The sequence below is a fragment of the Myripristis murdjan genome, chromosome 24 (genome assembly GCF_902150065.1).
Source record: "Myripristis murdjan chromosome 24, fMyrMur1.1, whole genome shotgun sequence".
NCBI lineage: Eukaryota > Metazoa > Chordata > Actinopteri > Holocentriformes > Holocentridae > Myripristis > Myripristis murdjan.
This window is the reverse complement of record NC_044003.1, coordinates 13,318,416-13,342,350: the sequence shown is the minus strand read 5'-3', so window position 1 is coordinate 13,342,350 and position 23,935 is coordinate 13,318,416. Positions and strand designations below refer to the sequence as shown.

The following is a 23,935-nucleotide window of genomic DNA, read 5'->3' as shown; positions in this document are numbered from 1 at the left end:
GTGAATCAGAGAGCTATCCACCTACAAGCACATACTACAGCTGTGTTGTGTTGGGTTTCTTCCTACGCTGTGAACAGCTGCCAACATAATAACACAGAAGCAGCCAATCACTGAGGTTGGCAGAGCCACAGCCGCCAATGGCAGAGGCAACAGAGATCAAACTGGTAAAACGGACCAGCAGCTGGTTTAAATCAGTAATTCAAATTCTCTGTACAGAATAGCTAAAAGCTCGTTTTCTACAGAAAGCAAAAAAGTCAAAGAAATGTACTTTATCAAACTCAAAGCTTATCAAGGGGAGCCCTGTTTCCTTTATCTGGTGTAAGATGAGAGACTTTGCACCTCTGGAGACTCCACAGGGGAAAAAAGCATGTCTGGCTCTTCTTTTTTTTGCTATTCTAATGAGGAGCCTATAAATTTTTTAAAGCTATTTGTTCTCTCACATTATAACTTAAGCCCTGTAATATCATTTTGTTCGTTTTTTTTTTTCTTTTTCTTTTTTTAAAGCATCTCAAAAGGGTTGGCACTTTTAATAACAGATAATATAATGCTGAATTTGCTGCCTTCCTGTGTCTACGATTTAATTAGGACGTCCTTGGGAAGATGGAAAAATACTCTGAGGTGTTGTGCTACATGGATAAATTGGAGAGAGAGGTCTCCTCATGGTGCTTACCCTCCTGAACAACAAACCTCATCAGACAGCACACCTTACCCCAGCACCCCTCCCTAGTCGGGCTGGACATGCGAAGCGGCTTTGCTGCTGCGGGTGGGAACAGACGTCAAAGTTTACAGGAGGGGAGAGTTGGTGCTTGGTGCACATGGACATCACAAAATAACACACTCAAATATTAACACACTGAACATGTTGCAATTGCCTGTCTGACAAAAACCTAACAGGTTGGCATAAGTTCTCATCAAAGCACTATGCAAATAGATCTGTGTCACCTAAAGGCCTTTCTGCATCCCAACACACACACACACACACACACACACACACACACACACACACACACACACACACACACGTCAATACCCCTTTAGAGTCCACACATCCCAGAGCCCCCACTTACCCACCCATCACTGTACAACACGTTGGCAGAACATATCATGGCATGTGCCAGCGTGTCTGCCTGCCAATTAAAATTCTGTACCAGCCGGCACCCCTTCAGCAGTGAGATGACACCTTGCGGGCCCTGAACAGTAAGGTGCTATAACACACACGCAGACCTCTTGTTGTCTGGCTAAAAATACACCTGCGGCACTGTAGTGCTGTCAGGCTGGGCGCAGAGAGTTATGCTAACTAGCCTTCCTGATAGTGGAAAACTTTACAAGTGCTTGTGGCGAAGGAAATAGATGTGTAATAAACTTATCTCTTCGCTTCACTAACTCCTGAGTTTTTGACTGAATCATATTTCTCGTGTTTTTTTTTTTTTTTTTCTGCGAAAACTTGAGCATAAATAAAGGATGTTTTGTGCTGCTTTAAGCGGACCAGTACCACCGGAAATCATGGGGGCAGTGCAGCCAATAGTTAAAGTGACTGGCCTATGAGCAAGACATGAAGAAGAAATTTTAAAAAGTGAGAGAAAAGAATTAGAGACAAGAATTCTCTGTCCTCATGTCATGATGTAGCCTATGTTAGACCACCACCGTCTATAACTCTGCCTCCGCTTTTGCCTCTTTGTAGAAGTTAAATTATCACGTCCTTCTCCACCATCGCCATATTTGTTGTTGTCAGGGATGTAGCCTCTGAGCTGCCCTCTAGTGGATTTGTTGCTTAACATTCATGCCACCAGAAAGGATGCATGAAAGCATGTGGGCAGTGACGGTTTCATTGTTTTGAATTTTTACTTTTGTACGTAAAGAGAGCATAAATGAGCCTTTAGACTGTCTAGCACAATCTCCTCCGGTAATCATGTTGGAGGTTCAAAAAAGGTGTAGGACTTGTCACAGTAGTTGACAAAAGGCAAAAAAAAAAAAAAAAAAAATCTGACATTTCAGACTCTATGTCAAATCCAAGTTCTTGGAATATTAAAACATTCCCGAAGTCAGATTTGGGTGTGACACCGGACATTTGCCAGCCGCAGTAAAACGGTGCCAAAATTGGGCAGAATTCATGTAGTCTGACAGCATGAGTCTTCCTTTTTGTCTCGTTCTTTTCTTTCCACCTGAGCTCGGTAAGTTCAATGTGTGACTGCGGTCACTTCTCACATACAAGTCAGTGAGCGGTCCCACTCAGGAAGGACTCTGCAGGCAAAGCAGTCGTTTAGCACCGTGCCCTGCCTCTCTCTCTGAGCACTCAGCGCTGATCAAAGTTAGCATCCTGGCACACGGCACTCAGATGGTACACAGGTACTCAGATGGCAGCGAGCCATTGGCTGGTAGGGTTTCTGGGCTGCGGGCTGACAGCTGTGAACAGGCTCCAGGAGTTGCTCCAGAAAAAAATATCCAAATCACAATACTGACTAAGGACTACTGACAGTTAAAAACAAAGCACATTATTTTTCTTACCAATCAAGGTTTATGTTGGAATCGTCAAGTTTTCTTTAAACCGATGATGTAACCAAAGCTGTGTTGACATGTATCAAAATTCCTGCTGTAATTGTAATAACCAGCACACACACAAAAAGAAACATTTTCTGATGGTTGGGACAATATATCAACTGTATCAGCCAATATCAGCTTTAAAAAAAAAAAAAATTATCATATGAGTCAATATTTCTGTCTGTCCATAGTTCTCTGAGATATGCACTTGAGTGACCTCTTTTTCTAGAACTGTGCCACGTCATGCAAATCCAAACTTAGCAACAGGGTATAACTGAAATGGTCTTTTGCTTAAAATAACAAAAATATCTTAAGACACAGCTTAACCTGTTCTGCAGCCGCATTAGTAGACTATACACTTCCTACAAAAATGCATAATGGTATCAGTACCGGCTGTTATGGGTAGGAAGATGTTGGATATCGATATTGCCACGTCCCTATTTTCTTGTCAATACTGTGCAGCCCTAAACACGCTGCTACTGGAACTTTCCCTCATACAGTTCATGGAAAGCTCTTTTTTCCCCTCCTGTTTACAACTCTTTAGAGAAGGCAGCAAAGAATCCAAGCCCTCCCTTCATCAAATATCTTCAGAGAATGAAGGTAGAGCGGATGAATAAAAATCCCTGAGACTCAACAGTGACTTGCTGTCCACATTAATGAACAGAAAGAGCATGATCGGTGATAAACTTTACGCCGCCTGAGCAGTGTGACACAACCCACAAAGAATTTTGTCACAAGATTAGATCGCTGTAGACATTCATTTAGAAAACACGCTTTATATGCACTGTAAAACTAAATATTCATGGAAGTCTGTGTGCCAACATCAATGAGTATAGTGTCTGATGAACAAACAGACTCAAAGAAGTTTATCTGCTGAGCGCACAGAATCCCACTGATATGAATAATGAAAGCCTGCTGCTCAATAATAAATGTCTGCACGCTTGCACTGTGCAGCTGCACTTGTTTGGCCTGTGAGGTAAATTTCATTATACCAACTCCCTTGTTGTTCACACAAACGTGAAGGACATGCACACAAGCTAACCACTGCAGCAACCCCTGTCAGCTCAAACGACAGAAAACCCTATCTGGGGAAGAAAAAAAAAAAAAAAAACGAAAGAAAAAAAAAGAACAGGTACAAGCCCGGGGCGCATAAGTGCTATTTGAGCAAGCCAACAAGCCTGTTAGGAGGGCAAAACATTTAAATAAAGTGGACGTGCCTGCCAAATGAAACTTGAGCCGTTCCATTCATTGCGCCCCCTCATTTGGCAGAGTCAGAAGAAACTGGAGGGGTGCTGTCCCTCAAGAACACACAACTGTGCTTTGTCGCAGAAAATGGACTCTTTTGCAGTCTCTCCTCTAACTACACAGCACAGCAGCATAAACGTGTGTGTATATGTGCACAATTTTAAAGTTCTTTCTTCTGGATCAAAGTTAAAGGAGTTATGAAATTTCAAATGGGCCTTCAGCTCCTGTTGCATACTAGGAATAAGAAAGTTCCCAAGCTCGCGTGCTGAGATGGAGGTTGTCCCGAGCTTCAGGGGGGAAGAAAAAAAAAATCAAAGCGGAGAGACAGAGACAGAGAGAAGAAGAAAGAAAAGAGGGAGTCAGAGAAAACACCCCGAGGCACAGCAGAAAAAGACGAAAGAAGAGAGTGGGTGGTAGAGGGGAAAAGGAGACGGAGAGCATCGTCTTCTCTCGTTGAGATCAATGCTTGAGCCCACACCAGGGGCTGTGTAGTTCAGGGCAGAGAGGCGCAGGAATGGGAAAGGCTTTTGCTATTAGGCAGCAGGACTCGCACTCGCCATGGAGCTGATTCCTCATTGACATTCCACTACCTTATATATTGCAATACACCGAGCATTGTGATTCAGTACTGCACTGTACAATACACGGCAATTTACTGTTGCACTTGTCTTTTATCTGACCGCAGTGGCAGGCTGAAATAAAACTCCTGAGGGGCAACATGTCAAAACCAATTATACTTTAAGTGTACGAGCCAAGGATCACGAGATAAGGCGCAATGCTTTTCAACATTTCGAGCTCCCCGTGAGCTCTCACTTTTTTCATTTTCATTCCCTTCAGCTTCTGATAGTACAGCACAAAATCCGTTTGATGGAAGAGGCATTATTCATACTTGGAAGCTAAAGTCAACATAACTATCTACACAAAACATCATACCTGAAACTAGTGCATCACTACACTACATGATTTGTTACCTCACACTACTATCCAATTGTAAGAGGCTGGAAATTCTGTCTGCTGCGAGCTGCCTGTTCTTAAATCAATTTCCTTTGATCCGGACCCAAGAATCTATAACTCAGGTGAAAAAAAAAAAATGAACAGTGGCTTAAAACTCTGGTCATGTAGCTCAGAGGTGGTTTCATTGTGCCACAGCATGCATTTCTATTTCTCATGCACCTGTGCCTCTTGCACGGGAGGAAATGTGTACACATACAAATGCAAAAAAAAAAAAAAAAAAAGAAAAGTCAAATCACCATTTTTGAAATGGAAATGACCAAACTCTGCATCATCATTTCCCACTGTAATTATGCTCATTCCAATAGAAACCTTGGTCATTTTACAGTACCTCATGTATGTGTGTTGAGCTCTATTACGAAACACCATAAAATCAATTTGTGGAAAAAAAAAAAAAAAAAAAATCATTGCTCGATATTAAAAAGATCCAAAATTTAATCTTAGCAATTTATCAACCAAGAAGGAAAGTTACCTTATACCATTTTAAAAATACCATTAATTTTATTTATTTATTTATCCTGTAAACCACTTTGTGAATCCCATTTTCCCCAAAGTCATTTTGGAGTCAAACTTCTTCAAATTTTGACAAGTGACTGAAACCACAAAATCTATACTACACTAAACTGCACTCCCAGGAGCAGCGCGGCCCATATCATGAAAGCCACCTTGTTCGACACAACAATGCTGATCGAGTAGGCTCAATTACAACTCTGCAACAGATTAAACTGCCCACTCAGAATATTACAGTAAACTGAGGGGAAGTTGGCAGCAGCTGAGGAATGGATGTGTGAGAAAGAGAAAGAGAGAGGAAGTGAGGAGGATTTGTGGGATAAATTGGACAGATTAGACAGGGCCCATGGCAGCTGTGCAAGCCTCTCACAGGCTGTCCCTTGAGTGTGTGAGATGTCGCCATTTTGTGTCTGAGCATGAATGAGATGATTCTGGGCACAAAGTGCTGGCAGGCCGGAGTGGGTGATGGTTAGTGAAGGTGCCCTTGCCGTGAGGAGGCCCTAAGGCGGTGCCAGTGGGCACAGAATGGCAGGACTGAACACTGGGACCAGACCAAACTGCAGTTTGATCACCGAGTCCTGACGGTTTCTGTGAGATGAAGCCAAACAGAACCTTTTCAAATTAGACGAGACAAATGCCCAGCTGAGTTACACGCACTCACAGGCAAGCATGTGAAGAGTTTGGAAAAGAACTTTATCTGGAGCTCACCACTCAACATCACTCAGTCAGTATAACAGTTAGACCTTAACAGTTAGATTTTGGCGGGGCTGCCCCGGTAGTTTAGTGGTAAGAGTGCCACTTGTTAAAACTGAGACCTGATGACAGTGTTCTGGGCTTGGATCTGACCTGAAGCCATCTGCTGCATGTCATCCCCACTTTTACTGTTTCTTTCTATCACCAAATAAAGCACCAATGCAAAAAAAAAAAATCTCAATCTCAAATACCTTAACTTTTTAAAATGTGTTCCAAGTCTGTGCAAACAATCATTCTACTAACAGGCATCCCTTTTTTCAAATGCTGCCATGTCTTGTTGGAACTTGTATTCTACACACACACACACACACACACACACACGTACACACCAGTACCAAAACAGTTAATTGATTTACTGAATAATCAATCAACAGAAAATGGATTCATTATAATTCTGATAACTGATTATTTGCTATTCAAGTAAACATACCAGCTGAAGCTGATCACAGCTCCATTAAGATCAACTAAATGCTTAAAGATTTGCATTCTCTTCTCGGTCCAGCATTATAAAATGAATACTTCAAGGTTTTTGGCTTCTGGTAAGGCACAGGAATCATTTCAAAAACATCACTTTGGGCTCTGCTAAGTTCCAGTGAGCACTTGTCATTATTTTTGACGCTTCATAGACTAAATGATTAAATCAATTAATGAAAAAAGGAGAAATAGATGAATCAACCATGAAAACAATCATTTCTTACAGCGCTACTACACACACAGGCTTTGGTATATTAGCCGACAGAAATAAGTATTGTCACTGTACCAGGCAGGCAGGGAAGTGTGGCGCGGCTGCTCATGTGCTCAAGGCCTTTTTCTGTCTGTAGAAATGGCATGCTCACTAGAGGTCAAGAGGTCATTTGCTAGGCATCATGTGAGCCATGTCTCATTACAACTGAGCCTGCCCCACAAACCCCGTCCCACCCCCCACCCCCCCACCTTGACAGCTATGCGTTAAAGTCCTGCTGCAAGGCAAAATGGTGGGTGAACATTCTCCGCCTGCATACAAATGAATAGAGAATTTGGGTGGGAGGAAAGAATGAAGCCCCATGGAGCGAGTGGGGCTGAGGGAGACTGAATGTGGTGTAACAATCTTGTATTAACAGCACTCTGGAAGATTGAGTCAATTAAGGCCAAGGGCATCCACTTACTCTGCTATTATATTGAACAATGATAAGGGGACTGATTTGCAATACCTGCCAGGCGGTTTTGCCAAGGAGCGAGATGAGATTTCTAGATTGTGGCAGACTGTTAGTTAAGGTGTCTCCGTCATTCAGGTCACCGTATTCAGATGGAGGGCGAGTGTGTACAAGTCCATAGGGTCACCATCAGGATAAAGTATCTATTCATGTCTCCGCCTACCCAGCTGGCACACACTCACATACAAACACACAAACACAGATGCACATATATGCACACAGCCACGCCACCCTACATATATTCCACTGGTCCACTCAGATTTGATCATTAGATCAAGCCCGCTGCAATATCTTGTCTCCAGAAAAGGCGATATGGCTGACAATGGGACAGAGAGGACGGAGACAAAGGCACCTCTCAGTCCCTTTTCTCCCTCTTGCCTTTGGCTGTCACGGGGCATTGTGAGGCTCTCTGCTCGTCACCAATCGACACATCTTGAAAGAGAAGCAAATCCAATTCTTTCTGCAAGTACAAAGCCTCTCGCTCCCCTATTTCTTCCACTGGTTTCCTCTATATTTTTTTGTTTCTTATCAGTGGGCATATTTCAAACCCCCGGCGTTCTCTTTATTGGGTGAGACTGGATGGTGTGTGTGTGTTAATGTGTGTCTGCACAAGTAAGTGCACTGTTCGGGGAGAATTCAGGACAACTGTTATCACCGGTCTCGCATGAGTCCCTGTTATCTTTCCTGGTCAGTCGGACTTTGGCTTGTCAGCCCGCCTCATCACTGCATCCCTGGCTGTGTGTGTGAGAGATGTCTGACTCATCACACACTTGTCAGTCAGTCACCACAGCATCTCTCTGCAATCAAGAGCTCCCTCACTCCTGTTGCTAATAGATAAACACCCACTCAGTGCCTATAATTTCAAAGTCCAGCTCTTTCTTTTTTTTTTTTTTTTTTACCCCTCACAGGTGAGTCTTTAGCATCACTTCCACTGACGAAGGTCCAGATATTGTTTCACTGTATAGTAGGGCGGTGTAATATGGACAAAATCAAAAATCACAATATCTTTTACTTAATACATCAATATCAATATTGTGAAAAGGATGAATATCAGTGCTGTCATATGAGATTTCTGATAAACAATCATTAGTAATTTAGAAATGATGACTAAGCAGGTAGAGGCCACAGAACGTCTACAACGGTCTAATAAGTAAAGAAAACTGCATCCCTTTACTGTAATCCAGCCTTTTAAACGGGAAGAGATAACACATATGCCATGTCATGATATTGCAAAATCCAAAATCCCAGATGATATCTAGCTTCATAACTCAACACTGATATAATATTGATACATCACCCAACCTTAGCATGATCTAAAACAGCTTACCTAACTGTTTTCTGGATACTCAAAACTGAATGTTTTTTTTTTTTTTTTTTTTTTTTTTTTTTTTAAGTTGTTACACCTAAACAAAGATAAATCTGAGGTTATTATTATACCACCACTGCAGTTTGTGCTCAATTCCATAAATAGCTTTTCCCACTATCCACTAATGAATCCCCAAACTGTAGGAATTTCTATTCTGTACTCAGATGGGACAAACATCCTGAGACACTTGTGCATCCCTGTTTTCTACAATGCAGAGCATATTACAGTAAAAATGCCAAAATGCCACATCCAGACTCCTGACAACCACTAAAAAGTGACAGTTTATGATCCGCATTTTAGTTTCATTGGCTACAGGTACAATTAAAGATTGTTTTTAACTATTTATTGTTCACCTTCAAGGCTTTTTGAATTACCTACGAGCAAAAGTACATCTCTAAGCTTTTAATAACTTATGAGCGCAAGAATAGCCAAAAATCACTGAACATCCTAAGCTTAAGTCAAATACCCTGCTTCCACTGCAGGAACTGTCAGAGAACATAGAAAATCTTTCAGCAAACAAGGAACCCTAACCACCCTCTTTTCCACTCGAGGAATCAGTCACTGTTTTTGCAGCAAAGGTCCTAACACCCAAATTAGTCCCTGCAAACAAGGTAGTACTCTTAAATAAACGACACAAGCGTTCATCTCCATTTGCCACTACATACCATGTCACCACTGATTTTGCTTTTCCAGTTTCCACAATCTCAGTTTGGACCTCCACATGTCCTCTTCAGTGACCAACAAATCAGGAGCTTTGGCCCCACTTTTTGGTGGAGAAGGCCCGCAAGAGTGATGGATTCTCCATCAGGGTCCCTCAGTTATGAAACATTTCCTTTAAAAACATCCACTTTTTAAGGTTGGCTTTTAACTGCATTATAGTCTGTAGTTTGTATTCTATTGTTTTATGTCTCTTGCGCATTTGCCTTGTTGTATTACAAATGTGTGTTGATATAGCCTATTGTCCATTTCAATATGATGATATACTGCGTATGGCAGCATGATCTTATTACTAGCCTTTCTCACCCTCTCTTTACAATGTTTTGTATCCCAATTCTAAGTTGTGCATCAATTAATGCACATGCAAACACATGCACACTTTTAATTTAGGTTATTTGTTCAGATTTCAATGTATTTTATTGCATATATTTGGATTCATCTTGTACAGCAAGTTATGTGTTCCATAATAAAGCTTATTACGATAATTACGTTGCTATTACTACCGACTGTAAAGTGCTTTTCATAACAAACATTATAATTAACATAACACTTGAAAATTTCCAATAAGCAAATTACAGTAAATTGGTTGCATTGTAAATAAGGGCTCTTCCCTTAACATTTAGCTAAAGGTTTGAATGAATGATTAATGAATGAATTACCCAGTAATGTTAGGTCAGATTTTACTACATCAAGAGACTTCAAAGTCACTTCATAGTCACTGTTCTAAAATAAAAGCACTAATGACTGTTTGATGACAATGTGTAGAATATGTGGTCATCGTGTTCTTCCAGACAGACACCTAAATCACACATGCAGTCATTCACTGAGACAATCTGGCTGAAATAACAAGGTTTCATACACTGAAATGAACCCACAAAAAATTCTCCATTTCTGTGCTTGATCTATGAGGCAGTTGGAAAATTTGATTTGAGGCTCTAGGCTACATCTGGCCTGGCTAACAACTGCATCACTCTCCCTGCTTCCTCTGTTACACTCTTAATGTTACCTTTGTTTGAACTCACTGTAGAGCCAAATAAAAAAAAAATCCAGTCAAGCCCTCATTGCTTCTGTCCAACTAAGACACTGTGGTGATGGCAAAACAGGCTGCCATCGTCAGCCTCCGTGGAAGGAGTCAGCACTGACTGTGCAGCTCCAGCTTATGTAAAGAAGGTTGAGGGAAGGATGAGAATATAGTGGCAACAGAAACATGAGGCAAGGACAGGGAGAACGGAGAGAGAGTGGGACAGAGTGAAAGAAAGACAGACATGCATGCACAGGAGGCTAGTACAGAATAATGAAGGGCGAGACAGCAGTGCAGAGGTCCCAGTGGTGAAGCCAGACTGTCTGTCAGTACCTATCAGTCCTCCTGAGGCTGAGCCACGCAAACCGGGCTCTTGCCCCAAGTCGCCACTAACATTTACATAACTGCACACAGCACTGATGTGACCTCTGACCTTCTCCAGCACCACAGGATGAGTCCATGTGGGCTGCAGTTTTACTGTGAAGCCTGGGGAGGATGGTTCTCCTCCAGGCAGCACATGTCAAGCTCATTTAGCTCCCAACAGTGGATTGGCATTTAGCCAATTTGGGTTGATTAAGAAACCAGAGGCATAAGGACACGTGCGCACACACAAACACATATACACATACACATACACATACACATGCACATGATACTAGAGTTTGGCGCAGAGCTTTAATGATATCCAGCTTTATATCATCAGTGACATATTCTGAAGCCAGGAGAGGGTTGGGATCAATTGGAAGTACTCACCTAATTAAAAGATCAGAGACCTACAGAACAACCCCCCACCCCCATCCCAACATGTTTTCTGTCCCTGCTTTTCCTCTGTCTTCTGCTGTCAACGTTTACTCTAGGACCGAAACTAACTAGAATAATATTACCTGCCAAACAGCAGGCTTGGTATACTGCAGCCCATCTGCTCATGATCACAGCATTCACACTGCACTGCTTTCACAGCTTGCCATGCTGGACATGTGTGTGCGTGTGTGTGTGTGCTCTTTACAGACAAACAGACACACACACACACACTCCTTTAACTGCTGCTACCACCGAATAAGATGATCCTTAGTTTATGCTAATAGACGTAATAGACCAAATTATTTGTGTTTGCAGCCTAAATATTATGAAACATGGATGTAAATTAACATACTTTCAAACCAAATCATCAGTTTAAAACGTCTAGCTCTCTCTCTCTCCCTCTCTGTTTCTGTTTCTCTCTCAGGGAGGCTCAGCTATAGAACGGCACAGCTGGAGGGGTTCATTGCCTTGCTCAAGGACACTCTTGCAGGGCTCAAGATAGCATTGGCATCAAGGGGTGTTTACTCTGGTATCTGAAGACTGCCTACCCATTCACTACACCAGTTTTCTGTACCCATAAGTCAAGAGTAATTCCCTCCTCAAAACAACTGTGTCACAGCGCTGTGTTCAGTCATGCTATCCCTCTTCTCATTTCAGTGTCAGTGACTTAGCAACCCATTCTAACTCTGTGCTGGGCCAGCTGGTAGCCAGCACCATTGTGGTTCATAAAAACACTGTAGTGTTTTTTAGCGGCTATGTAGAGTGGATGACAGTCCACTCTACATAGCCGCTGGTTGGCTGGCTCAGCGGCTTTGCTCAGGCTCCTCCAAGGCAATGAATCACATTCACACATCCACCATCTTGTCGTCCAGTCAGCTGCATGAGAGATAAAAAAAAAAAAAAAATAGCAGAAGGTCACAAGCATGATGTCATGCTTGCATATACATGCACACACATACACACATACAGACACACTGGCGCACCACTACCCCAGAGCAAGGGCAAAGACCCAACGCCTATGGACACTGTCAGAAAAAAAAGAAAGATGATAGCCTGTTATCATTATTAATTCAGATTCAGATACTGAGTATTTTTACTCCCTTTCACTTATATAATGGCAGCCTAGACACTCACTGTAGCTGTAGGCATGTGCCTATAAATGGAGGAATTATGTAAGGGGAACCTCTTGTCTTAAGCAGACTGTTGTGTCTTGGACTATTTCCCATAGCTGTCTTTTTGAGAGGCTGGCTTTGATTTCATCGCCATATCACCCAAATTCTAACACAGTTTGCACAGGCCTGAGAACAGAAAAGTACAAACACCCATCATTCTCAAATCCTTCACCTTCATTTCCTCCGCGACATCTCTGTTGTTTTTCATCAAACTGTCTCCTCCTCATCCCACAACCTTTAGCTAAGTAGCTGCTTCTTTCACCAATAAGAATTTCCCAGCCTCCATCTTGTCCCTATTCTTCAGAAGTGATTTGTCCTAGTGAAGTGACAGCATCGCTACTGTACGATAGGCACTGATAACACCAGATAAAGCCAGTGCTGAGTAAGACTATTTACAGCAGGCTTCCTTATTGAGGCTTTCAGTGAGGCTGGCATTTCCTGCTAATCATCAAAGACAAAAAAGAAGGCAAGCTTCCATCCATGTCCGATCTTCTCGTCTGAGATGGAAGCACAGCATGCACTGAGGGTCTGCGCTGGGCTCCCAACCAGGACAAATCAGACAAGCCTTGTGCTCAGGCCACATGAAAATCTGAAGCAGAGCTGGGTCCTTGCTGTGAGCTGTAAATGAACAGCCAAACACTGGCTCCTAATTGAAGGCAGCAGCTTTCTGTGGGCACAGCTGCCCCTGCTGAGAAATTGTGGTCAAATACATTGAAATGCTAAGAGGCTACTTCCCCTTTTGCTCTCTGTCTTCTCACAGCACTTTCTCCTGCACTTCTACCCCTAACCACTCCTTTATTGGCCTTGGCCTGCCTCCTCTTTCCTTTATAAAACGATTATTTTTATGGCACTTCCAATGTATTAGACAAAATACAGCAGACATGACAGGGAAGATGGGAGAGAGGGGATAATCTGCAACAACAGTCTTGAGCTGGATTTAAACCAACAACGTTTGAGTGTGCAGTATGCGCTTTAGCCCAATGAGAGCCCAGCCTAACCCATTGCATCTTTTATTTTCTACTTCACGCTTGTCCTTAATCCTGTCTCTCCCTTTCCATCTATTCCTTGCTTCCACTCATACTCTTCCCCGGTACAAGGAGAGGAACCGAGAAGAAAAACAAGTGCTTATGAAAATCCTAATGAAAATGCAGCGCGTCTGTAATTGAATACGGACGTCTGAGTCCTGACAAGAGGGACTCAAGCAGCAGACGTGATAAACACTTCTCGCCTCCCATTTCTCCAACCTCCATCAATCAACACATATCGTAATGACGACCAGGGCATCAGCAGTTCGAGCTCAATAAGAGCCAATCAGTGTGAGGGTGGAAAGAGGCTGGAGGGTGGAAAAAAAGAGAGAGAGAGTTTTCAGTGAATAGTGAGAGAGACATGCCATTGAGCGCAGAGACAACTGGAAAGAGACAGAGGCCCTTTTTACAAGCATTCTGCAATACAGCTGTAGTGAAGACCCATCTTAATGCTGCCTCTATTTTTTAATGTTTTTATTTTTCACAGTTTTTACAGTACAACATATTTATTCATTTATTTATTTATTTATTTTTACAGTCAATCAAACAAAGCCAGTGTTTGATTTTAGATATCTTTCTGGCATTTCAGAAGCATAGGCATGACCATAGGGCCTGACAACAGCGTAACACAACAGCGTTGGCGTGTAGCATGATGTATAATATAAGCATTAGGCAGCGACACTGGGTTTTAAACAATGGCAGGTCAACTGAGCGTTGAGGTGCTTTTGCTAGCCGTGCCCATTTATACGACTCTTCAAATGCAAGCAAAGTAGCTGCTGACTGCTTTTTAAATCCCCCAATGGTGGGTCACACACGTCATCAACCGCCATGCCGCCCAGTCAGTCTTCACTTTTACACGTACATGTTACAGACCTCAATTTGGCTCTGTGACTGCCTCTGATGCCAGGTTAATGCAAGAACAACCAGTCCGCCACCATGTATTTTTCTGTGTTTGTGTATTTTACACAGGATGACGAGGCGGGATAACAGCCCAACATTACCACCTTGAACAGGCTGTATAAAAGGAGCTAGGGACATAAGAGAGAGAAAGAGAGAGAGAGAGAGGATAAGAGAAAGAGAGAGAATGTTTTGCTGCCCATCATGGTGGGTATCACTGTTTTGCTTAACTTTGAATATTCAAATTGAGTGTAACACACACACGCCTAGAGTGCAGCTGCAGTGGATTACTTTGAAGTCACTTGGCTGCATTTTGTGACGGCTTATGCATGGAACGGAAGATACACAGTCAATTAAAAAGGGCAGGTACATTAACACAGTTGCTGGCTAAAGGCTACCTTAACAAGAGACATATAGAGAAATGCGCTCCCATAAACACATATATACAGTCTATCAGTGCCTGGGCCCATAGCTTCAGAGGAGGTCACCGTATTCAATTTCCTCTTGGGGCAGACTTGAAGCTGCATTGTGCTGAGGAAGGTATCAGACTGCATTTACCATCCAAATGTGCACATGACACCAGGGGAGTGGCCTTGACACAGTCCTGAGCTGAACCCATTGTGTCCCTCATTTTGACTCTCTGTGTGGAGACAATAGGTCAGCCCAGCCATATGACACCATGGCTCTCCATTTCCCAAATACCTTGTGTTTACTGATTGACAAGTCCTGAGGGCTATCTTATTCAGTTTGAACAGCAAACAGTCATGGGTTTACGAAGGGAGAATGGGCTATTTACAAAAAACTGAGCCTGCATTTTAACAAACCATTGTTGAACAACATTTTTTTTTCTTTCTTTGTGGTGGAGCAGTAAGTCTCCTGATACCCCTTTTCCACCAGGGCTGGTTCGGAGCCGGTGCCTGACTTAGCACCAGTTTTTTGGTTTTCCACCGCCCGAGCTGGGGCCAAACTGGTGCCAAACTGGTTCCAAACTGGTGCTAGGCAAGCACCGACTCCGAGCAGGGGCTAAACAGGAGCCAGAGAAAGAACCGATGACGCGGCCCACCGCGTCATTGGTGGGCGGGGTTACAAAACAAAACAGGAACTGCGAACGCTATAAACATAAACAATAATCCCCGAGAAGCCGTGGGTTATACTGATTTTACAGCGGCATGGAACGCGGCTCAGCAAATTACATTTAAGGATGAGAAGCACCCGTTTTATAACTAAACATCGCTGTCATTCGTTCCGATCACGCATCCGACAGGTAGCCGGCAATAATTGTGTTTTTCGCCTCTGTATTGAAATGTAGGCTTGTAAAGACACAAGCAGTATTTGCATCGCTAATAAATCCAGATCCTGCTCCACCCGGGGCCAGAAACTGTATCGGGAAAGCAGCGTTATATGCTTGACTGAGACGCGGCTCACGAACATCATCCCCGACTCACTGATCAGTTTCACCGGCTTCAGGACAGGACAGGCGGACAGAGACAGAGACGCTGCAGCCGCTGGATTGTATGAGTGTGCAGTTTTATGTGTGTTGAAGTGATGAAGCTGCCGTGACAATGTAATTTCCTGCAGCGGATTAATAAAGTATCATTCATTCATTCATTCATGATGGTTATTGTGATTCTGAGCGGGCGTCTCGCGCACCCGTCATTACGTTTTCCGAAGACGTCATGACGTGGCTCTGACTTGGCTCCACTTTGCTCTTGACCGGTGGAAAAGCAAACCGGTTCTTCGTTGGCACCAGTTAAGCACCGGCTCTAGCACCAGCTCCGAACTAGCACCAGGTTTTTTCTGGTGGAAAAGGGGCATGAGACAGCATTTAGACCATTGTGACAACTAAAGATAGGACAGTATGAAAATTCAAAATCATGATTATCATGACCAAATTTGTGATGTTTTTCGATAGGGGTGGGACAAAAAAGAATAATTTCACTGAAGTATCATGAGTCTTTTTTATTTTTAAGAATTGTTAATTGATTTTTTTGGCTCCTGTATCAATTTAGAGTGAAGACTGCCGTGCTAGGTTTTCAGAAAGAGGGCAAATAATTGCTCCAAAGTTAGGCTAAATTTTAGTAAGAGAAAAACCGATGTGGCCATTTTCAAAGGGGTCCCTTGACCTCTGACTTCAAGATATTTGAATGAAAATTGGTTCTCTGGGTGCCCACAGGTGTCCCTTTTGCAGACATGACCACCTTATGCTAATCCAGTCTGGGGCAAAAACCATGCAGTACAAATATGTTATTTGTGCTTATTATAAAATGGTGTATCTCTGCATACTGGGGCCTAAACAGTCTTAGAATTGGATAAATTGGCATGATTGGAAAACTGCAACTTTTGTGGATTCAATGATCCAAATTGCAGTCATGTATGATGATGTCAGCCCCCATAGAAGCCACTTCATTGTAGTGAGACAACTTTTTCAAACTCAAAGTCACTGTATAAATAGACCTATTATGACCTGTAGGATAACCACAGCTATATGAAATTTTACAACCACAAACTAGAGCCCAAGGGCATTCAGACAATCTATGGTTTTCCTAGGTATACTGTCAATGAGGGGTGGTTCATCAGCAGTTTTCAGAACAGAATGCTCACCATCCAGCGACCCAAAATGCAATCCTTACAGTTTTTGATACCAAATCAAATCATGAATTTTTCTGTGGTGTGCCTAAACGTCTTGGGGTCTCAATGTGGTATTTTAGAGGGATTCTTGGCCTTGTTTTTCAATTCTCAAGTGGTCAAAAATGCTTAAATTTTGCACCCAATCTGTGTAACAAATGGTATCAACCCAAAAATCGCTGTAGGGCCTAACACATTGTATACTTCCATCATAATGTTCTGACACTTATGCACTCAAAATAAATACATAAGTAAATCAGCCAAACCAAAACACGTTTATTACAGATTTATGACTAGAATAACTTGACAAACAGTGCTGAGCTGCATTTCAAATTAATCATTAGTTTTGCAGCTCTCAGATAACGAATGCCACTTCTATGTGGTATCTACTGATGATAAGTAAGGGGATAAGTGAAAAGACAAAAATCGCAATAAATTATGATATAGAATCGCAAATACTTGTACAACATTTAAGAATTGCAATACATATCAAATCGGCATCAAAGTATCATGATAGTCTATTATTAGTCCACAGTCTATTAACTTCCCTACAGCACTACAAACCCCAAAGTCTACAACAAAGGGTGAAAAAACATTCTCAAGTGTTGTCACTATTGAAAAGCAAAATAACATGCTGTATGATTCGCTTACATGAAGACTCAAATGGTTGAAGGTGACTTTGGCTGATGCCAGATAGTAGCCTATGCACTGCAAAAAATGACAATTTGAAAGCACAGTTTAGTATGTTTTATAGTACTGGTAACAGTCTCATCTCTAGTGAAACCCAAATTCTGAACTTGAACCAATAATGAGTCTTTAAAAGCTGGCTGGCATAGGAGTACCCAGTCTATTACAATGCTGTTGGTATTGGTTTTGCAACAGCTACAACGGTATATAAAACAGAGCAAGGCTCAATATGCTGAAAGCAACACAATCCTTAAACTAATCTGAGGTAGTATGATGAGTGACAAAACTCTGCAGCTTTCAAACACGGCAGCTGTGATCTAACCAGTGAGCAGCAGGGGTGTTGCACTGCAGAGAGGAGACCTGCTGTCTTGGTGTCCATGGTATAGATAAACAGAGGCAAAGACAGACTGAGGGAACGTATAGCGAGTGACAGACAAAGAGACATAGCAGAACAATTGCTGGCTTTACTTTTAGCTTGAGCGAGAGGGGGCGGGGATGGAACAAGTAAGAGAAAAAAGAGGCAGGGAGAGAGAGGTGCAGCTGAGTTCCAGCAGTTGAGGTGGAGTGGTGAGGGTCTCTAGGCTCAGATGGGGCTAACGTCCTTTGCCCTGTTGGCAGTGGCAGGGACACAGTTAGACAGGTCTATTTCAGAGCCATCCTGTCAGCTCAATGAGAGACCATGTCAACGCCCTCTCCACCCTACGGTGATGGAATGAAACACAGGAGATGAGGAGGGGAAAAAGCAACAATAACTAAGAAGCCATGAGAGAGGTGACAAGAAAGCTAGGTCAATAAAAGGTTGAGGGATCATACCACTAGCGCTGCACAATATTGGGAAAAAACTGACATTGTGATGTCTGTTTTTTCTGCGATATTTGCGATATGAAAAAATACAGGAAATTTCACCAGATACATGCATATACAATTAACAATCATGATTTTCATCATTTGGGTACTTTAGAAGTCTGTCCTCCTCAAACAAAACAACACCCTACTCGTACTACACTTGGTTCAGCCCTCCGCTACCCCTCTAGAAATCAGCTTGGACTCCTGCACTTCGGTATCACTTATGCAACTATGACACCGGCATGGACAAGTGGAGAGGGAACAGGTGGAGAGGTATATGGAGAAAACAACATATGTTTCTTAATAAACATTACAAATGGACTTATGTGTGGACAGATGTGTTAATTAAAAGTAATCTACCATTTCTGACAATGTTCAAATGTATGCTTAATCTGCGTGGTGGAAGATAAACAGGCCTTAGACTTGAACAACGAACAGATTTATCTAGATCCAAGCAAAATATAAGTACAGATATATCTGGATACTACACGTTTTGTGTGTGTGTGTTAACTGTTTCTTACATTAGGGCACAGACCAGCCCCGTAACAGTAACTTTTTAACATTTAACCAACACTGGGACCAAATGCTGCTGATAATGGGAATAGACACACTCAAAAGCCGCCTCGTGTCACTGAATGTCTGCCTGTAGTCGCATCTTATGCATGTTTACAGGCAGTTGACATACAGGCTCTGCATGCACAGCGATATAATCTGGTGGAGGGGTACACTAGATCAGTTCGTCACACAACCAAAACAGTTCATTTTCAGGTTGTAGTCAGCAACTAGTGGGGCTTGCTTTGCCCCTTCACCAGAGCACATGACAGTGAACTGATTGTAGTGCATGCATAGTAGCTACTGAAAATTCAACATATCCAATAACCCTTAACTCTGACTAAATTTCATGTAGATTAGTCATGGAAAATTAGAACCTTTCGAGTTTCCCTTTTGTATCAAACATCAAAAAATTGGAAGCATGACATGTTTCAGTTATTTGCCTTACCTGACATTGCGCAACTTGTGACTATTACACATGCACTATTACACATTTCAATGTCGATGCTGAAACAATATATCGCGCAGCCCTAGTACTGATCTTCTCATTTGCATTCCAAGGCTAGTAAAGGAAAGAACACATAATGGCTCTATCAAATGATCTTCAAAGTAAAAAATAAATGGCCCTTAAACAGGTGATTAACTCTGAAAGGTCTTGATCTATTATAGAACTCATGGCTTTTTTACTCATCAGTACAATGATTTTTTTTTTTTTTTTATAGCCTACAGAATATTATTGCATTATGTGGAATAATACTGCTGCACCAAATCACAGTTCTTGGGATAACTCAGAATATTAAGAACCACAATGTCACCACACTGTGGTCCAAGTATTGTGATAATGTTGTGTTAGGCGCACTATGGCAACTCCCATCCCAAGGGAAGAGTGAAAGAATGAGCAAGAAAGAAAGGGAGGTCAGCAACACTGACTGAAAAAGTGGTTATAGAGGAGTAAACCACAAAACAAAGCCTCAAAGAGAGTCAGCAGATGGTATATCTTAACAAAAAGTAAAGACCTGCATGCGACTTTCATCTCTCATAGGTTTAGAGAAGGATTGGTTTAGGTTTGTAATGTATCTCTTAGGTGCAAATGATGGCAAGTTCTACCTTTGCTGCTTGAGCTGAAGGACAGTCAAGGACTCAATGATATATGGAGAGAAAGCAAGGAAGGTGGTGGTGGTGTTGGCAATGAGACACAATGGGGGCACCAGTCAGACAGGCTGAACTAAGCCCTGGTGTCCCACTATCAGCCCAGTTCAGAGCAGGGACAGAGGCAGCATTATAGAGCTCTGGGCCTGGCCAGGGTGAGGAACAATGGCCCCTGTGTGTGAGAAACTCTGGAGCATCCTAACAGCTGGGAGATAGGAGGTCTGTCAGTAGCTCCACTGACTGGCACGTAAAAGGGGGCCACACAAGCACACACACGCACACACACACACACACACACACACACACACACACACACACACACACACACACACAGAAAGTCTCTCTTCCATCTCTCTGCCTTTCCCAGAATCCCCAGCCCACCTTATCCCTGCCACCCCCTCATGCCAGGCAGCCATCCCTCCTTTTCCTCTGCTCGATATTTTTATTTTCTCTTTGCCCTTGCTTTCTGCTATTCTCTGTGTCCTGCTATCACCCCCTCTCCTCCTATGTGGAGGGAGAGAGAGAGAGAGAGAGAAAGAGAGAGACAGAGACAGAAAGAGATATATTCTTCTTGCTAGCATGAGAAAGCCAAAGACTGGCAGAGGATCAGAGCAATGTCAACAAATAGGAGAGGTCCAAAAGCCTCTACAGAAGGGATGCCAAAGCTCTTCTATCGCGAGGGCCTCCGAAACGCAGAGAAAAACATGAGAACTGCAAACTGTGCTGGAATGTCATCCCTTACAGCAAGGAGCTCACAGGCAGCATCAGATAAAACCATAACAATATGTTCTGTTCTATTCTGGGCGTAGACACCCCCAGGTAAGGCCATTCTCAGGGTAAAACAGAGCATCTATTATATAGATTTATGTACAAAAGAGTGGGTTGTAGGAAGAGGCCACTCAACCTTGCGACTCTTCACCTGTATTTAATGTTTTCCTGTAGAGTGGAGATAACAAAAGCCCAGGAGATAAAGAACCCCCTCTTGTGAAAAAAGAAGAGAAAAAAAGCGCACACTTGAAAGATAACAAGGCCAGAGATTTGGGACTCTGGGAGCATGGCAAGCAGAGGTCGGCATGCTTGAGTGTGACTGTCCTCAAAGCTGAAATCACTGGTTCTGTGAATGCCACTGTAGAGAGAGACAGTGGGTTATCTCTGGAAGGCCAGCTGTTTTTAATGTCTGTATGTGCATGTATGATCCCTCTAGGCTGTTATGAAACTTAGCCTATAGCTCCCACTCAGTCTGGAGCAGTCATGTGATGCTTTGGATGCCGCTGTTGCAGACTGATAAATTTAACAGCTGCAAGGGGCCTCCACTTATTTTGCCAGAGAACTCAATGCAGCTTTCACATACAGTGACCTGTATGTTTTGTGCATAAACAATGTCCTAACTTGACATCTTTTGATTTAAGCATACACAAAAGCATAGGTATTCAAGGCCAATCAAAATTCCCGTTCTCTATTGTTTTTTGTGCAGTGCAGCCTACTTTGACTTGATGTGATCAAAATCTTGCAATATGCATCAATCCTCATAGTTCACAATTTAGCCAAACATTTTTCTATGGAGAATAACCTTGTCTGAATAACATTATTTACCTGGGATCAGATAATGTGATCAATAAATGACATAAACTGGACAAAATCCATTTTCAAGTGGATTCTCAATCGCAGCAACAGTGTATTCTATTTGAGATAAGGACAACATCAAGTGTGGCTGTGTTGCCTTCAGTACATCCGGACTGACCCTCAGCTGAGCCCCAGGACTGTTCCACTTTGAAGCTAAGTGCCCCAATATTTGGACAAATTTCTGAAAAATACTAGTGAGGCCTGCTATTCAACACTGGTACCAAAAAAGGTCCAGCTGACACTGTGTAATCGAGGAGCAATGTAATTACTACAAACATTTGCCCTATTTGTTCCAGTGCATCTAGTGCACCATACAAATTTGCACCAAAATAACTAGTCACAAGACCCTTTGTCCAATATCTGAATATTTTCTGTGATTATATTCGAGGCTTAAATGCTTTGACCTCATCTGCAAATAACTACATGTAAGTGAAATCCTTGAGCTTTGCGCTTGAAGCCATCCAATAGTATTGACTTTGCTGTGATGCAATTCCTCCATACACTGAGCATGTAGTCACCTACTACTGTACATCTATGGTGCACTAATCTACTGTCAAAAGCTGCAGTTGATTTTCTACCAGTGGATCTGTTACAGCTGGATTTATCCAGTGGTGATTCATTCATCATTAACAATTGATCTGGTTGCATGTTTCCACTACTAGCTGATTTAAAAATAGTTAAGGGGCAAATCAAAGCTTCAGAGTCCACATAACAGTTGCTGTAGTATTTTGAGCCTTTTATTGAGGACTCGCCAGAGAATGAGCCTATTCTTACTTGGATTTAATAGTCTAGATGCGGGTGATGTACAGGCAGTATAATTAAAACCCTTCCACCATACAGCACATCATGTTCCTGCCTCATATAATACACCGCATGTCTTCAAGCTGTGACCAGACATGATTCTTGCTCCAGTAATGATACATGCTGATCACTGCAAGACATTCACCCAACTGCAATCTTGCTCATGCCCACTTTTCTTGCTGCACTTGAAGTACCACAAAGAAGGTTTCGGATTTCACAAAGCATGATTTTCACTGGGTTGAGGGCTACCCTCCCCCATGACTGCAAACCAAGCTGGCTGGAATACGACCCCAGCCCCTGTCCTCTCTGAGGCAAGTCAGTGTATTCTTAGTGGGAAAATTAAATCACGGCATGCCAGCGCTATTGGTGGTTCGCTTATATTCATATTGCACGAACCTGAAAATCCACAACCTATCCTCTTTGGTAAATAAGCCAAAAATGGGATTTGAGAAATAATAATTAGTAAAATAATTTGCGAAGCATTGCAAAGATGTTTTTTTTTCCTCCCAGTTTCTCACCCAGATGATATTCTTCAGGCTGAATGTCAATGTGCTGCGGGGAGCTTGTGCACATGTGGAACACTTACAATCTGGCTTAATCGAGGTGCCAATTTATAAAGTTGGATATCACATTTCATCGCGCAAAAATATGCAATGTGGACTTTTACAAGCACTATTCTGACTAGTTAACGGGGTTCCGGCATTATCAGCATTCATTTGTCACCTGTGTTAATGTAGTACAGTGATGGCTAGACAGTGTTGAATTACCACGAACGCCACCAGTCAGCTAGCTCTACTTTGTTATTGGAAAAAGAAAAAAAAAATGTGAGTTTTGAAGCTGTTACTTGCTGTTGTGATGATGAGATGCACCAACGCAATGAAGTCATATTTTCCAGTTTACAAAAAAAGAAAAGAAAAAATAGCTCGTTAGTGCCAGCTGTGCACAATGTTTTATTAAATTACCTGATACGTTTGCTCAGTTCCTCTTATTTTCTTCCCATTCCTACTGAGTTGCAGAGCATGCCACCGTGTCCAAGAGTCTAAATCTCCAGCTTGGGTCCATATTAGTTCTGTCACTGATACCTAAAATGAGTGGAGTCCTGCTGGAAGAGGCAGCAGCGGAGAGGGATCAAGGCACTCTTTTCCAAAGGGATCCGCTTGGTAGATATTAGTGATATGAGCAGTAAACCCAGTCCGGCCAAGCTCACGACAGGTTGCGCGGCAAAAAATCTCCAATATTTTCGTCAACATGCAAGTGAACTTATTTCCCCCGCGCTAATGAATGCGAAATCACATCCACTCGCAAGAAAAATTCCCTATTATAAACACTCATAATGGTACGTACCACTCTATTGTTGGGGCGCGAGAAACGTCCCGTGCAACTGCTCGAGGAGACCGATGGAA

At 42.5% G+C, this 23,935-nt stretch overlaps 1 protein-coding gene across 2 annotated transcripts in view; it reads right to left on the bottom strand.

Moving 5' to 3' along the window:
• wasf1 (WASP family member 1) overlaps positions 1 to 23,891 on the bottom strand; it is a 78,884-nt gene extending 54,993 nt beyond the window's left edge. For both annotated transcript variants that reach the window (XM_030047672.1, XM_030047673.1), the window contains exon 1: positions 23,495 to 23,891. The gene's annotated coding sequence lies outside the window, so the exon portion shown is untranslated. The remainder of the gene's footprint in view (positions 1 to 23,494) is intronic.
• Positions 23,892 to 23,935: the final 44 nt, after the last annotated feature.